The sequence below is a fragment of the Choloepus didactylus genome, chromosome X (genome assembly GCF_015220235.1).
Source record: "Choloepus didactylus isolate mChoDid1 chromosome X, mChoDid1.pri, whole genome shotgun sequence".
Lineage (NCBI taxonomy): Eukaryota > Metazoa > Chordata > Mammalia > Pilosa > Megalonychidae > Choloepus > Choloepus didactylus.
The window spans coordinates 53,025,916-53,042,068 of record NC_051334.1 but is presented as its reverse complement, the minus strand read 5'-3'; the positions used below and the strand labels follow the sequence as shown (position 1 = coordinate 53,042,068).

General features: G+C 36.6%; 1 pseudogene; it reads left to right on the top strand.

Annotated features, from left to right (window-relative positions):
• Positions 1–8,696: 8,696 nt before the first annotated feature.
• On the top strand, positions 8,697–9,762 carry LOC119523558 (annotated as a pseudogene).
• The last annotated feature ends 6,391 nt before the right edge of the window (positions 9,763–16,153 follow it).

Below are 16,153 nucleotides of genomic sequence, written 5' to 3'. Positions count from 1 at the left end.
GTCAGAGATTTTTGCACCCTTTCTGACCCCCTCCACAGGACACTTTGTAGCCAGTCTGCACTCTCTTTATGGGTCTCTGGCCCTGTTTGGCTGGAAAAGGCTTAAATTGGAAAGTCCTCACAGGGGTGACACTCCTCCCAGAATTTGTCCTCCAGGCAAAAGCAGCGTGAGACAATGAAAGGAGTGTAAAAATACACAGAGGCAGACAGTCTGGGATGAAGGTCTGCCACCTTCAGATACCCAGGAAAGGGAGGTTTCTCCTCTGGGAAACAGAGGCAAAAACCAAACTACTGTAAACAGGGGAATTCCAAAACAACTAACAAGCAAATACAGGACAAAACAGAGGCCCAGTAAGACAGGGAATACCCTGCACAGTACATTTGCAATCGGCCGACCTTCCTGATAGGAGGAGTAAAGCTCAAGAAAATCTCTTTCTGATCACCAGCTAGTTACAAAACCAGGAAACAGACATCTCAGGGAGTAAATCCCAGCATTAGTATTTTAAAATATTGTATGTACAGTGTGCAAACGAGTAAAAAATCCCATCCAAAGGAAGAGGATAAAAATACAGAAAACCTCAATGAAGAAGATGAGAATCTGGACATACCAAACAAACTCTTTTTTTAGTATCTTTTTTTTTAATTATGAAATATAACATTAACAGAAAAATGATAATTTTCAAAGTGCAATTTATCAAGTAGTTACAGAGCAAATTTTAAAGAATATTATGGGTTACAGTTCCACAATTTCAGTTTGTTCTTATTGTGACATATAACATATATACAGAAAGGTGATAACTTTCAAAGTACAATTTAACAAGTAGTCATAGAGCAAATTTCAAAGAATGTTATGTGCTACAGTTCCACAATTTTAGTTATTTCCTTATTGTGAAATATAACATATATACAGAAAGTTGATAATGTTCAAAATACAATTTATCAGGTATCTATAGAGAAAATGTCAAAGAATGTTATGTTATGTTACAGTTCCACCATGTTGGTTATTTCCCTCTAGATATTCTAATACCCTGGAAACTAAAAAAAAAGTATATAAAGATTCAGTGTTCACAATCCTTTGTTAAATCTTACCATGTCTGCTGCTACCCCTCCCTCTCCAAACAAACCCTTTTAAAAAATGATCTTAAAAATGCTTATGGAGGTGAAGGAAAATACAGAAATAGAACTACAGGATCTCATGAAAACAATGAATGAACAATATGAGAGTCTATGTAAAGAGATACAAATTTTAAAAAGGAGCCAAATAAAACTATTGGAGTTGAAGCCCACAATAACTGAAATGAAAAAGGCCCCAGGAGGGTTTTAATAGCAGAATGGAGCTGTCAGAATAAAGAATAAGTGAACTTGAAGACAAGACTCTTGAAATGAGTCAGGCAGAGGAGCAGAAAGAAAAAAGAAATATTAAAAGTGAAAATAGCCCAAGACAGCTATGGGATCCCATCAAGGGCACCAATATTCATGTTATGGGAGACCCAGAAGGAGAGGAAAGAGATAAAGGGGAAGAAGGAAAAGTCAAAGATGTAATAAGAGAGAACTCCCCAAATGTAGCAAAAGACATGAATATGCACATCCAAGAAGCTCAGAAAACACCTAACAGGATGCATATGAAGAAAAATCTACCCTATCATATACTGATTACACTTATGTGTTCAAAGGACAAGGAAAGAGAATTCTGGAAGTTGAAAGAGAACAGAAATGTTATATAGAAAGGAGACCAAATTAGATGAGTTCCAATTTCTCATCAGAAACCATGGAGGAAAGAAGGCATTGGGTTGAAATACTTAAAGTGCTGAAAAAGAAACAACTGCCAGCCAGTAATTTTATCCAGTGAGACTCTTTCAAAAATGGGGGAGATATTAAGACATTCTCTGAAAAACAAAAGCTGAGGGAGTTTACCACCACTAGATCTTCTCTATAAGCAATGGTAAAGGGGGTTCTTCAGAATGAAAGGAAAGAACACTAGACAGTGGTTCAAAGCAGCATAAAGATATAAAGACCTGTCTTAAAAGTTATCATTTGGGTAATTATAAATGGCAGTATCATTGTGTTGTATTATTTGCTATCTAACTCCACTTCTGACTTCCTACAGTTACTAAAATGCAAATGCAAAAAATAACGATAAATCTGTTTTTGTACATACAATATACAAAGATGTAAGTGGTAACAAGTATTAAAAAATGGTGGGGGGACAGAAGGGTGCAAAAACTCTATGTGCGGAGGAGCTAAGATGGCGGCATAGAGAGGAGTGGAAGACTGTTAGTCGCCCCCGGAACAATTCATAAATGATCAAAAAACTAGTAAATAACCTGGAATAACTGCGGGGAGACAAACCTGACTGTCCACTCATCATCCACCAACCTGAATTGGGAGGAATGCCTGAGATTGCAGCATAAAATCTGTAAGTAAAACTGCGGACCCGCGCTGAGAACTGAGAGCCGAGAGCCCCTCCCTCATGGAAGCCTCGCGGTGCTAGAGAGCAGCACTCTCTCAGCCCAGCTCCAACTGGGGTTTAATGTTAACTGCTCAATACAGACAGCAAATCCTCAACAAGCAGACAGAGGCTTTTGGTGACAACTGACCTTGGGAGAGTCAGGAGACATAGCTGTCTCAGGATGGGCAGCCCAGAGGATCGGGTGCTATCTCTGGCTGATGGGTGAACCTAGGAGCTTTTCTGTCCCTTTCTCTCTCTGTGGAGAAAGTCTCAGCTGTTTTCAGCCCACAGTGCTTTGTAGTAAAGACAGTCACAGCCATTTTAAAATCAAAACACTTTGATCAGCAGAGTCAGAGAAACAAAGAACTTACTGATATGCAGATGACCTCTCTGGAGGGGGTATAGCTTCCCAAGAGGAAAGAGAGGGGCCCAGCTCTACTGCCTGCCTTACCTGGAACCAGACCCCAAAGCCTGGGGGAGGAGAGCCACAGGCCACACCCTCTTACACCAGCCAGTGACAGGCTGACAGGTGCACCTGCTGGGCAGAAAAGCACAGGTGTATCAATCCTCTAAGAAAAACCATCAGGGAAACCGGATACTGAATATTTCCTCCTTCTGTCACCTGAGCCAGTTCTTGTATGGGAAAACCTGATTGGGGAGGCCTAGGAGGTCAGATGCCTAGACGATAGAAAACTACAACCTACACTAAGAAAAACAAAGTTATGTCCCAGTCAAAGCAACAAACGTACACTTCAACTGAGATACTAGAATTTAAACAACTAATGCTAAATCAATTAAAAAAGTTTAGAGAATATTTCGCAAAAGAGATAGAGGCTGTAAAGAAAACACTGGGCATACATAAGGCAGAAATCAAAAGTTCAAAAAAACAACGAGTAGAATCTATGGAAATGAAAGGCACAACACAAGAGACAAAAGACACAATGGAAACATACAACAGCAGATCTCAAGAGGCAGAAGAAAACACTCAAGAACTGGAGAACAAAACACATGAAAGCCTACATGCAAAGGAGCAGATGGAGAAAAGAAGGAAAAAATATGAGCAACATCTCTGGGAACTTAAGGATGAAACAAAGTACAAGAATGTACATATCATTGGTGTCCCAGAAGGAGAAGAGAAGGGAAAAGGGGCAGAGGCAATAGTAGAGGAAATAATCAATGAAAATTTCCCATTGCTTATGAAAGACATAAAATTACAGATCCAAGAAGCACAGCATACTCCAAACAGAATAGATCTGAATAGGCCTATGCCAAGACACTAATAATCAGATTATCAAATGTCAAAGACAAAGAGAGAATCCTGAAAGCAGCAAGAGAAAAGCAATCCATCACATACAAAGGAAGCTTAATAAGACTATGTGTGGATCTCTCAGCAGAAACCATGGAGGCAAGAAGGAAGTGGTGTGATATACTTAAGATACTGAAAGAGAAAAACTGCCAACCAAGAATCCTACATCCAGCAAAGCTGTCCTTCAAATATGAGGAAGAGCTCAAAATATTTTCCAAAAAACTGACAATGAGAGACTTTGTGAACAAGACACCTGCCCTACAGGAAATACTAAAGGGAGCACTACAGAGTGATAGGAGAAGACAGGAGTGTGTGGTTTGGAACACAATTTTGGGAGATGGTAGCACAGCAATGTAAGTACAGTGAACAAAGATAACTATGAAAACGGTTGAGAGAGGAAGGTTGGGAGCATGTGAGACACCAGAAAAAAGGAGGAAAGATAAAGACTGGGACTGTGTAACTTGGTGAAATCTAGAGTGTTCAACAATTGTGATAAAATGTACAAATATGTTCTTTTACAAGGGAGAACAAGCAAATGTCAACCTTGCAAGGTGTTAAAAATGGGGAGGCATTGGGGGAGGGGTGCAATCAACGTAAACTAGAGACTGTAACTAAAAGAATCATTGTATTGTGCGTCCTTTAATGTAGCAAAGGCAATATACCAAGGTAAATGCAGATAAGAGGGGGGGATAGTGGACGCATGTTAGACACTTGACATTGGTGTTGTTGTCTGACTCCTTACTCTACTTTGATTTAAGGTTATTTTTCCTTTTGCTACTTCCTAGCTGTCATTTTTTTTCCTCTTTCTTTTGCCTCTCTACCTTCTTTGACTCTCCCTCCTGCCTTGTGGAAGAAATGTAGATCCCCTTATATAGATAGTGGTGAGGGTGGTGAACACATAAATATGTAAGCATACAGAGAACCATCAATTGTTTACTTAGGATGGAATGTATGGTGTGTGAACAAAACCATCTTAAAAAAAAATGGGTTGATGACAAAACCTCGAGGGCAATATACTGAGTGAAATAAGCCAGACACATAAGGACAAATATTGCAGGGTGTCACTGATAAGAACTAATTATAATATGTAAACTCATAGACATGAAATATAAGGTACCAAGATATAGGACGAGGTTTAAGAATGGGGAGTGGTTGCTTAATATGAGCAGAATGTTCAACCAGGATGAACTTAAATGTTTGGAAATGAACAGAGGTGTTGGTAGCAAGATGTGAGAATAACTAACAGCACCGAATGGTGCATGAATGAGGTGAAAAGGGGAAGCTCAGAGTCATATATGTCACCAGAAGGAAAGTTGGAGGTCAAAAGATGGGAATGTATAAAACTGAATGCTATGGTGGGCAATGTCCATGATTAACTGTACAAATATTAGAAATCTTTTCCATGAAACAGAACAAATGTATGACAGTACAACTAGAAGTTAATAATAGAGGGGTATATAGGGAAGAAATATATACCTATTGCAAACTATATATTACAGTTAGTAGTATTTCAACATTCTTTCATAAACAGTAACAAATGTACTATACCAACACTACAAGTCAACAATTGAGGTGGTTGGTTAGGGATATGGGAGGATTCGACTTTCCTTTTTTTTCATCTTTCACTTTATTTCTTGTCTGGAGTAATGAAAAGATTCTAAAACTTGAGCAAAAATTAAGTGCCATGATGGATGCACAGCTGTATAAGGGTACCAGGGGCAACTGATTGTACACTTTGGATCTTTGGATAATTGTATGGTATCTGTACAATCCCAATAAAAATTAAAAAGGAAAAATAAATAAATAAATAAGTAAATAAATAAATTCTATTTGCATGCTATTGAAGTTAAATTGGTATTGAACCAAATATGATTGTTATATAATTAGAATGATAATTTTTAACCCATGGTAATGACAAGGAAAATAGATGAAAAAAAATATCCTGACAGAAATAAGAAGGCACTATGCTACTACACAAAAAGCAAATAAATGTAAAAGTAGGTATTAACAGGAGTGAGGGACAAAAAAAAGGTATGAGACTTGCAAAATCTGAATAGCAAAATGGCAGAAGACAGTCCTGTATTATCACTAGTGACTTTAAATGTAAATTGATTAAACTCTCCAGTCAAAAGGCAGAAATTGGCAGATTGGATAAAAAAGGTTGTCTGCATGAGACTCACCTTAATTGCTAAGATAAAAGTAGGTTGAGGGTGAAAGGGTGGAAAAAATATTCCATGCAAGTAGTAAAAAAAGAGAGCTGGGGTGGCTATACAATATCAGATAAAATAGACCTTATGACAAAAATAGTTATAGGGGACAAAGTCATTATATACTGATGAAAGGGGCAATTCAACAGGAAGAGCTAACAATTATAAATATAGATGCACCTAACAGTAGAGCCTCAAAATATATGAAGCAAATACTTACAGATTTGAAGAGAAAACCTGATGGTTCTACATTAATAGTAGGAAGCTTTAACACACCACTGTCAATAATGGATAGAACAACTAGTCAGAAGATCAATAAGGAAGGACAGGACTTGAATGATACACTAAACCAACTAGTCATAACAGGCATATATAGAACACTACACCCAACAAAAACAGAATACACATTCTTCTCAAGAGTACGTGGATCATTCTCCAGAATACACCATATATTGGGTCACAAAACAAGTCTCAATAAATGCAAAAATACTGCAATCATACAATGTATATTCTCTGACCACAATGTTAAATGAAGTTAGAAAACAATAACAGAGGGAGAAATGGAAAATGCACAAATATGAGGAAATTAAACAACATATTTTTAAGCAACCAATGGGTTAAAGAGGAAATCAGAAGCAAAATTAGGAAAGATCTTGAGGCAAATGAAAATGCAAATACAACATAACAAAACTTATGGGACAAAGCAAAGGCAGGCCTGAGAAGGAAATTTATAGCTCTAAATGCTCACATTATAAAAGAAGAATGACTTGAAATCAGAAGCCTAACCTCAAAACTGGAAGAACTAGAAAAAGAAGAGCAAACTAAACAAAAAGCAAGCAGAAGGTATGAAATAACAAAGATTAGATCAGAGATAAATGGAGCAAAACAATACAATAGTAGAGAATCAACAAAACCAAAAGTTGGTTCTTTGAAAGCATCAACAAAATCAACCAACTTTTAGCTAGACTGACAAAGAAAAAAAGAGGATACAAATAATGAAAATCAGAAATGAAAAGGGTGTCATTAATACTGAAATCACTGAAATAAAAAGGACTCTAAGTGGATACTATGAACAACTGTATGCCAATAAATTCAATAACCAAATGAAATGGACAAATCAAGAAACACACAAACTACCTACATTCACTCAAGAAGAAGTAGAAGATCTCAGCAATTCAATTACTAGTAAAGGGATCAAAACAGTAATCAAAAAGAAAGCCCACGAACAGATTGTTTCACAGGGAATTCTGCCAGACATTCCAAGAAGACTTAACTCCAATTCTGCTCAAACTCTTAAAACAATTGCAGAGAAACACTCCCTAACTCATTCAATGAGGCCAATGTCACTCTCATAACAAGATAGATAAAACTACCACAAGAAAACTACAGGCCAACATCTCTTTTGAATATAGACGCAAGAATCCTCAACAAAATACAAGCAAAACAAATCCAACAGCATATTAAAAAAATTAGACAGCATGAGCAAGTGGGATTTATCCCTGGTATGCATGGTTGGTTCACTGTAAGAAAATCAATTAATGCAATACACCACATTAACAGCATGAAGGAAAAAAGCACATGATCATCTGAATCAATGCAGAAAAGTCATTTGACAAAACACAGTACTCCTTCTTCACAAAAACACTTAAAAGGCTAGGAATAGAAGGAAATAACCTCAACATGATAAAGGGCATATATGAAAGGCCCACAGCTAACATGCTACTTAGTGGTGAAAGACTGAAAACGTTCCCTCTAAGATCAGGAACAAGAAAAGGATGCCCACTGTCACTACTGTTATTCAACATTTCACTGGAAGTTCTTGCCAGAGCAATTAGGCAAGAAGAAGAAATAAAAAGCATCTAAATTGGAAAGGAAGAAGTAAAACTTTCCCTACTTGCAGATGATTTGATCCTATAAACAGAAAATCCTGAAAAACCCACAATGGTCCTAGAGCTAATAAATAAATTCAGCAAAGTAGCGGGGTACCAGATCAACACACAAAAAAACAGTAGTGTTTCTATACACAAGGAATGAATTAATCAGAACAAAACATCAAGAATAAAAATTCCCTTTACAATAGCAACTAAAAGAATCAAATATCTAGGAATATATATAACCAAGGATGTAAAGGACTCATACAGAGAAAACTGCAAAACATTACTAAAAGAAATTAAAGAGCCAAATTAATAGAAGGTTCTTCTGTGTTCATGGATTGGAAGAAATAGTAAAATGTCAGTACTACCCAAAGCAAAATATAGATTAAATGCCATCCCAATGAAAATTCCAGCCCCGCGCGCTGGGCGCTCTCTCCGCCCGCCCGCCTGGCGCCACGCCCGCCGCAGGCAAGGGCCAGTCACCCGCCGGCTGGCGTCCCCTAGCCCCTCGCCGCCACGCCCCTGCCCCGCGGTGGGACCGGTAATGGTTACGAAGCACTTTCTCCGCTGTGATTTCTGCTTAGTCATTGCCTACCAGGAAACAGCTCCCTGAACTGGGAGCCAACTCTCCTGCGGCGGCCGCAAGAGCAGGAGCCACGGTCACCAGCGCCTCCTTCCCGGGCCACCGCTCCTTCGCTGTAGCCCGGCCTCTCTTGGACCCGAGAGCAGGCCGTCCAGCCGCGCGGGACGGCAACCGCGCGCTCGGCCCTCCAGCCTCGGGCATCGCGTCCTGCGGGGCGACCGCCTTCCCTGCCCGTCCGCGGTCCTGTAGCTGCTTCGCCGGCTCGGGCGGCCGCCGCCATGGGCACCGACAACCGCGCGGCCGGGGCGCTGCCGGCGCGGGCCAGCACCCTGCACCTGCAGACGGGGAACCTGCTGAACTGGGGCCGCCTGCGGAAGAAGTGCCCGTCCACGCACAGCGAGGAGCTTCGACATTGCATCCAGAAGACTTTGAATGAGTGGAGTTCCCAAATTAGCCCAGATTTGGTCAGGGAGCTTCCAGATGTCTTGGAATGTACTGCATCTCATGCAGTAGAAAAGATAAATCCTGATGAGAGAGAAGAAATAAAAGTTTCTGCAAAACTGTTCATGGTAGGATCAAACTCTTCATCATCAACTAGAAATGCGGTTGACGTGGCCTGTTCAGTCCTTGGAGTTGCACAGCTAGATTCTGTGACCATTGCTTCATCTCCTATTGAAGATGGAAAGTTAATCTTTCCTTGCAACATTTGCAGCCTTACTGGGAGGAATTGGAAAACTTAGTTCAGAACAAAAAGATTGTTGCTTTTGTTTCCTCTGATCTAGATAAAACACAGTTGGAGTAGCTGTATCAGTGGGCACAGGTAAAACCAAGTAGTAACCAAGTTAATCTTGTCTCTTGCTGTGTGATGCCACCTGATTTGACTGCATTTGCTAAACAATTTAACATACAGCTCTTGACTCATAATGATCCAAAAGAACTGCTTTCTGAAGCAAGTTTTCAAGAGGCTCTTCAGGAAAGCATCCCTGACATTCAAGCACATGAGTGGGTACCACTGTGGCTTCTGTTATTCAGTGATTGTTAAAAGTAGAGGAATTATCAAATCAAAAGATTACATTATACAAGCTAAAAGAAGGGGTTCTTAACTAGGATCCATGATCATAATCTACTGACTTTCTATTTTCCTTGCATATAAGATAAAATTGAGACGTGTAAAAATCTAGTTACTGCCTGTAAATGGTGTCATTCAGGCAGATATCCTTTTAGTCATATTTAACAATATTTTGTCTGTAAAGTATCAGTTCCTTTTCTTGCCTCCATACCAGTTCACTCATATGAGCCACTGTATTGTTTGCATTAAACTATCGTTTTCTGATTGAAACTGTCTATAAAGAAAATACTTGCAATATATTTTTTCCTTTATTTTTATGACAATAGAAATCAAGAAAAATGTTGGTAGATATATTTTGGCCTAGGCATCAGGGTAATGTATATACTTATTTTTTATTTCAAAAAATAATTCATTAATGCTTCTTACTCTCTAATATAACTAAGCAATTTAATAACAATTATTAAAACTGAAATACTGGAAGATATTTTTCTGTCATTGATAATTATATTTCAGAGTAACTGGAGTAGCCAGGATTTACTAGTAGTGTAAATAAAATTCATTTCTTCAATACATGAATGGAAATTTAAATTTGTATATGTCCTTGCTTATGGTTTAGCTATGATGACTTAACCTGGTATTCTTGAGCTAATTTTCTTTTGCTATTGTATATAAAGATAAACCAAAGGAGACTGGAAGCATTTGAAATTATTATTTGGGGGGGGTTATAAAAGCAACTACTATCAACTTCAGATTCTTTTTTCATTCTTAATCCATCCTTAATATTTTACTACTCATTCAAAATATATTCTTGAATATTCAAGAAGTACTGAGGCTTACTATTGCTGTGCACTGTGGGCTCTGGAGACAGGATGGGGCACGGTGGTTAGAGAGTCAGGGATTGAAAATCAGTTGAGTAAAATATGTGATATTTGTTCCCTACTAATAAGTAAGAGGGACTAAAAGCCGTAAAAGGGATGAAAAAAGATTTTAATTGAGGGCCAAAGTTGTCTATTTAGACAACTTTGAGATAGGGTCTTCTTAACTATGTATTTAAAAGCAAAACAATATAATCAGAATTTTAGAGATAGAAGAGACTATAGATCATTTAATACAATTCTTCAGTTTAAGAACAAGAATATAGCAAATAAATAAGCTGCTACCTTTGTTATGTATGATAGGTCTCCTTAATACTATCAATTCATTTCTGTAACCCAAATAGTTTGAAAAATTCTTTAAAATACTCTTGCATCTCAATCATTATCTTTAAATCATGGGCATATATAAAACTAATTTTGCTCAAGTTTTTCAGCTTAGAGAAAAGAATGAGACACACACGTTCAATATTCAAAATAAATACACCAGACTCTTTTCTTTACTAAGGTTTTTTGTTTACTGGTTGAATAATTTGAGCATTAGAATTATAATGTGAAATCAGCTGACTTAACCAACAAAAACTTGTGTAGACAGTGAGTGTTCTAAATAGCCTTTATATTAATTGTATATAATGTTATTAACTATATATAGTTAATTTATTTGAAAATGCACAACCTTTTTTCGTAAAGCATGAGTTTTAAACAAATGCTCATTTTATTTTAAGCCTATACAGTGAAGTGATTGAGATATTTTAAGACAAAACTTTAAATATCACATATATTATTTTTTAAAACCTTGTACTTACGGAAATGGATTGTTTGAAGGTTTATTTTGAAAATGGAAAAACCTTATATTGTTAATGTAGTCAAAATTAAGCAGAAGCATTTTTATGTTCTTTTTCCCCTACTATTGATTAAAAAAGAGCAAGATTATAGATTCATTTTGTGAAAGGGATCATGTATGGAATTTTTCCATGATTTTTTTTGGTATCACTTCTGGACTCTGAATTTCTATTACTGAATAACTTTATTAATTTTTTCAGGGTTTATAATTTTCCAGACTGTTGTTCAGATGATCATTTTTCATGAGCCATCAGAATAGTGGTTACTTTTCAAATGTTTAATTTAAGGACTTAATGTTTTAAAAGCCATAAAATAAAGAACAGTAATATTACCAAATGATTGCTTAAAACTGAAAGCTAAGTTATCAGTAGTATATGACACTTATGTTTTCAAATGGGAAGATGTGTATCCATGACCCAAGGTAGACATAATTTATACAACTGGGGCTTTTTTTCCCAGTCAACATGAAAAGAAGTTGCAGCTTGTTATTACATTTTCAAAATACACTGGCGCCTTACTTTTTTTTTTATATTCATTTTACTGAGATATATTCACATACCATGCAGTCATACAAAACAAATTGTACATTAGATTGTTCACAGTACCCTTACATAGTTGTGCATTCATCACCAAAATCAATCCCTGACATCTTCATTACCACATACACAAAAATAACAAGAATAATAATTAAAGTGAAAAGGAGCAATTAAAGTAAAAAAGAACACTGGGTGCCTTTGTTTGTTTGTTTGTTTGTTTCCTTCCCCCATTTTTCTACTCATCCATCCATAAACTAGACAAAGGGGAGTGTGGTCCATATGGCTTTCCCAATCACATTGTCACCCCTCATAAGCTACATTTTTATACAATCGTCTTCAAGATTCATGAGTTCTGGGTTGCAGTTTGATAGTTTCAGGTATTTACTGCTAGCTACTCCAATTCATTAGAACCTAAAAAGGGTTGTCTATACTGTGCATAAGAGTGCCCACCAGAGTGACCTCTCGGCTCCTTTTGGAATCTCTCTGCCACTGAAGCTTATTTCATTTCCTTTCATGTCCCCCTTTTGGTCAAGAAGATGTTGTCCATCCCACGATGCCGGGTCTAGATTCCTCCCTGGGAGTCATATTCCACGTTGCCAGGGAGATTCACTCCCCTGGGTGTCAGATCCCACATAGGAGGGAGGGCAGTGATTTCGCCTGACACTGGCGCCTTACTTTAACACATATATTGGAATGTATTTGGGATTTGTTCTATCATGAGTCTGTCATGGATTCTCATCCAAGAAACTGTAGTCACCAGAAAAGCCAAGGTGTCTTATGAAATATACTTGCATACAATAAACTCCAAAGATCAATTGTGCCAGTACACCAATAGAGTATCCGTTTAGGGATGGCCAGTACTAGAACTTGAATCACAGGTAATAGCTAATAGTTTTTAAGTTCTCAAAAAAAGAGAAAATAAAATGTTATTTTGTCTATTTTGCCTGAATGGTTCGGACTTTTTCCAATTTCACAGCCAAGTAGTAACTGAAATAAATCGTGTTTTTCAGATCTAAGGCTCTTTTAATTGTGTCTTTTTAAAACAGATTTTCTTTGTAACTTTTCCACGTAGTATTTTCCATATTTGGGGATGTAAGCAATTGACATATTTGTTGTATATCAGCTGACAATTCATCTTTCTGCCAGATGTTCATTTAGAAAAATGTGAAGCTGTTTTAATGAGAATTTAAACCATTTGGGTCATTTGTGTTTTTATACTGAAATACACCAATTTATGAATCTGAACCTATTTTTTTCATAGTTAACTTCCTAACCTACCAGAACTTGTACCTTTCATTCCCATAAAGTTGGTGATGGGATATGTCAATTTTGATTTTGAAAAATATGTAACATGGCTTTCATTAATATTTTTGTAATTTCCAGAATTAGAAGTACACTCAGAAAGGTAATTAGATAATTCTACTTTTTCTTATGTGTCTCTGGTGATGTACTATAAAATAAAAGCAAAATATAAAACAGTATTAATAAATATTTATAGTAGTTTTAATTTTACCTATATTATGAGTTTAATTAAAATAAAATATGAGTTATATATTTTTTGAGTTGTTTCAATAGTTGCAAGCATTCTGGAGTACAATACTGATTTTGTACTATTAGAGCTCAAATTGGTTATGATTTGAAAATAAATTGTGGGTAATTTTTTAAAATCCAAAAAAAAAAAAAATTCCAATGATCTTCTTTTCAGAAATGGAAAGCCAATCACGAAATTTTTATGGAAGGGTAAGGGGCCCTGAATAGCTAAAGCCACCTTGAAAAAAGAAGAATGAAGTTGGAGGACTCACACTTCCTGATCATAAAACGTATTACAAAGCCACAGTAATCAAAACAGCATTGTATTGGTACAAGAACAGACATATCATCCAAAGGAACAGTTGGCCTCACATTTATGGCCAACTAATTTTTGATAAGGTGGCAAAGATTATTAAATAGGGAAAGAATAGTCTCTTCAACAAATGGTGCTGGGAATATTGGATCTCCATTTGTAAAAAAAATAAAATAAAAAGAAAAAAGAAAGAGTAACCCTATCTTACACCATATACAAAAATCAACTCAAAATGGATCAAAAATCTATGTATAAGAGCTGGGACAATCAAATCCCTAGAAGAAAATGCAGGGTAGAATCTTCAGAACCCTGTGTTAGGCAATGGTTTCTTAGACTTTACACCCAAAGCACAAACCAAAAAAAAGAAAAGAAAAAAAAAAAAACTTTTGTTCCTCAAAGGACTTTATCATGAAAGTACAACAACAACCTACATAATGGGAGAAAATATTTGGAAATCATATGTCCAATAAAGGATTAATATCCAATATATATGAAGAAATCCTTCAATTTAACTACCAAAAACAAACAACCAAATTTAAATGAGCAAAAGACATGAAGAGACTTCTCTCCAAAGAAGTTATACAAATGGCCAGAAAGCACAGGAGAAGATGTTCAACATTATTAGCCATTAGGGAAATGCAAATCAAACCCACAATGAGATCCCATTCCCACCCAGTAGAACAGCTATTATTAAAAAAAAAATGGAAAATAACAAATGTTGGAGAGGATGCAGAGAAATAGTAAGACTCATTCATAGCTGATGCTAATATAAAATGGTGCAGCCGCTCTGGAAGACAGTTTGGCATTTCCTCAGAAAGCTAAATACAGAACTACCAATATAGCCCTGCAATCACACTTCTAAGTGTATGCCCAAAGAACTGAAAGCTGGGACTTGAACAGGTATTTGCACACCAATGTTCATAGCAGCGTTATTCACAATTTTCAAAAGATGGAAACAACTCAATTGTCCATCAACCAATGAATAGCTAAATAAAATGTGGTATATATATATATATATATATATATATATATATACACATACACACACACACACACACACACAGTGGAATATTTTTCAGCTGTAAACAGGAATGAAGTCCTGAGACATGCAACAACATGGATGAACCTTGAAGATACCATGCTGAGTGAAATAAGCCAGGCACAAAAGGACAAATATTTGTATGATATCAGAGATTTGAAACACTTAGAATAAGCAGAGTCAGAATCTAGAACATAAGGTTACCAAAAGATGGGGTGGGGATAGGGAAGGAGAAGTTAAGGCTTAAAATGTACAGGGCTCCTATTTGGAATGATGGAAATGTTTTAGTAATGGGTGGTGGTGATGGTAGAACAACATTGTGAATACAATATAACAGCACTGAAATATGTATCTGAGTCTGATTAAAAGGGGAAATATTAGATTGTGTATATGGTAACAGAATAAAAATTTAAAAATAAATCCGTTGAACTAACTACACAAACAGTGAACCCTAAGTTAAACAATAGGTTTTAATAGTGTAATTATAAAAATGTGCTATCACCAATTTCAAAAAATGTTTTACATTAATGGCAGGTATTGATAGGTGGTATATGGGAATCCTGTATTTTATTCATGATTGCTCTGAAAACCCACAACTTCTGTAATAAAGGAAAAAGAAAACGCATTGGCAATATTTACAGTTCTAGGATACAAGAGATCCCCCATAACCCCACAATTCAAGTGGATGAGGACACATCAACCAACAGGTATATCATCTCATCTGCATTGTGTCAGTGATTCTGCAGGAAGTACAAGAAGAAGCAAAAGCAAACTCGGACTAACTTGATAATAGGAGAACCACAAACTAGCCAATAGTTACTCACTGGAAAGAGCAGCTGAACCTGGAAGGTTTTGTCTTTTCCAATTCCAGGCAAGGGCAAGAGGCACACTTCAAGGAGTACTGAAGTTGCTGCAGCAACAGAAGCCCTGTGAACTCTCAAAACTGACACTCCAGAGCTACTCTCTAGGACAGGGTCCTATAATTAGGAGAAACTCCTGGGGGTGGAATCACAATTCAGTAAGTAATGGACAAGAGAGTGGAAGGAAAGGACAAGGCTCAAAACTGTTCTGTCCACATATGTCCACATATGTGGCTCTTAAACACTTTGAAATGCAGCTGGTCAGAATTGAGTGTAAAATACACACCAGATTTCAAAGACTCAGTAGGAAAAATGTAAAATATCTCATTAATGATTTTTAAAGTTTTACATTTTGAAATTTTACTGTTTTGAATAGATGGAGTTAAATAAAATATATTATAAATTTCACAAGTTTCTTTTTACTTTTTTAATTTGGCTACTAGAAAATAGCAAATTACATGTGTGGCTACCATTATATTTACATTGCACAGCACTCTATTACTGAAGTTTGAAATGTCTATTAGACATCTCAAGTGGAGAAATAGATTGACTGGAGTGCAAAGGAATGGGTGGGAGTGGATATATATATATGGAATTCATATATATATATATATTCATCAGTTTAAAATGATATTTAAAGACAGACTACGAAGCAAATTCCTAGTCTAAGAAT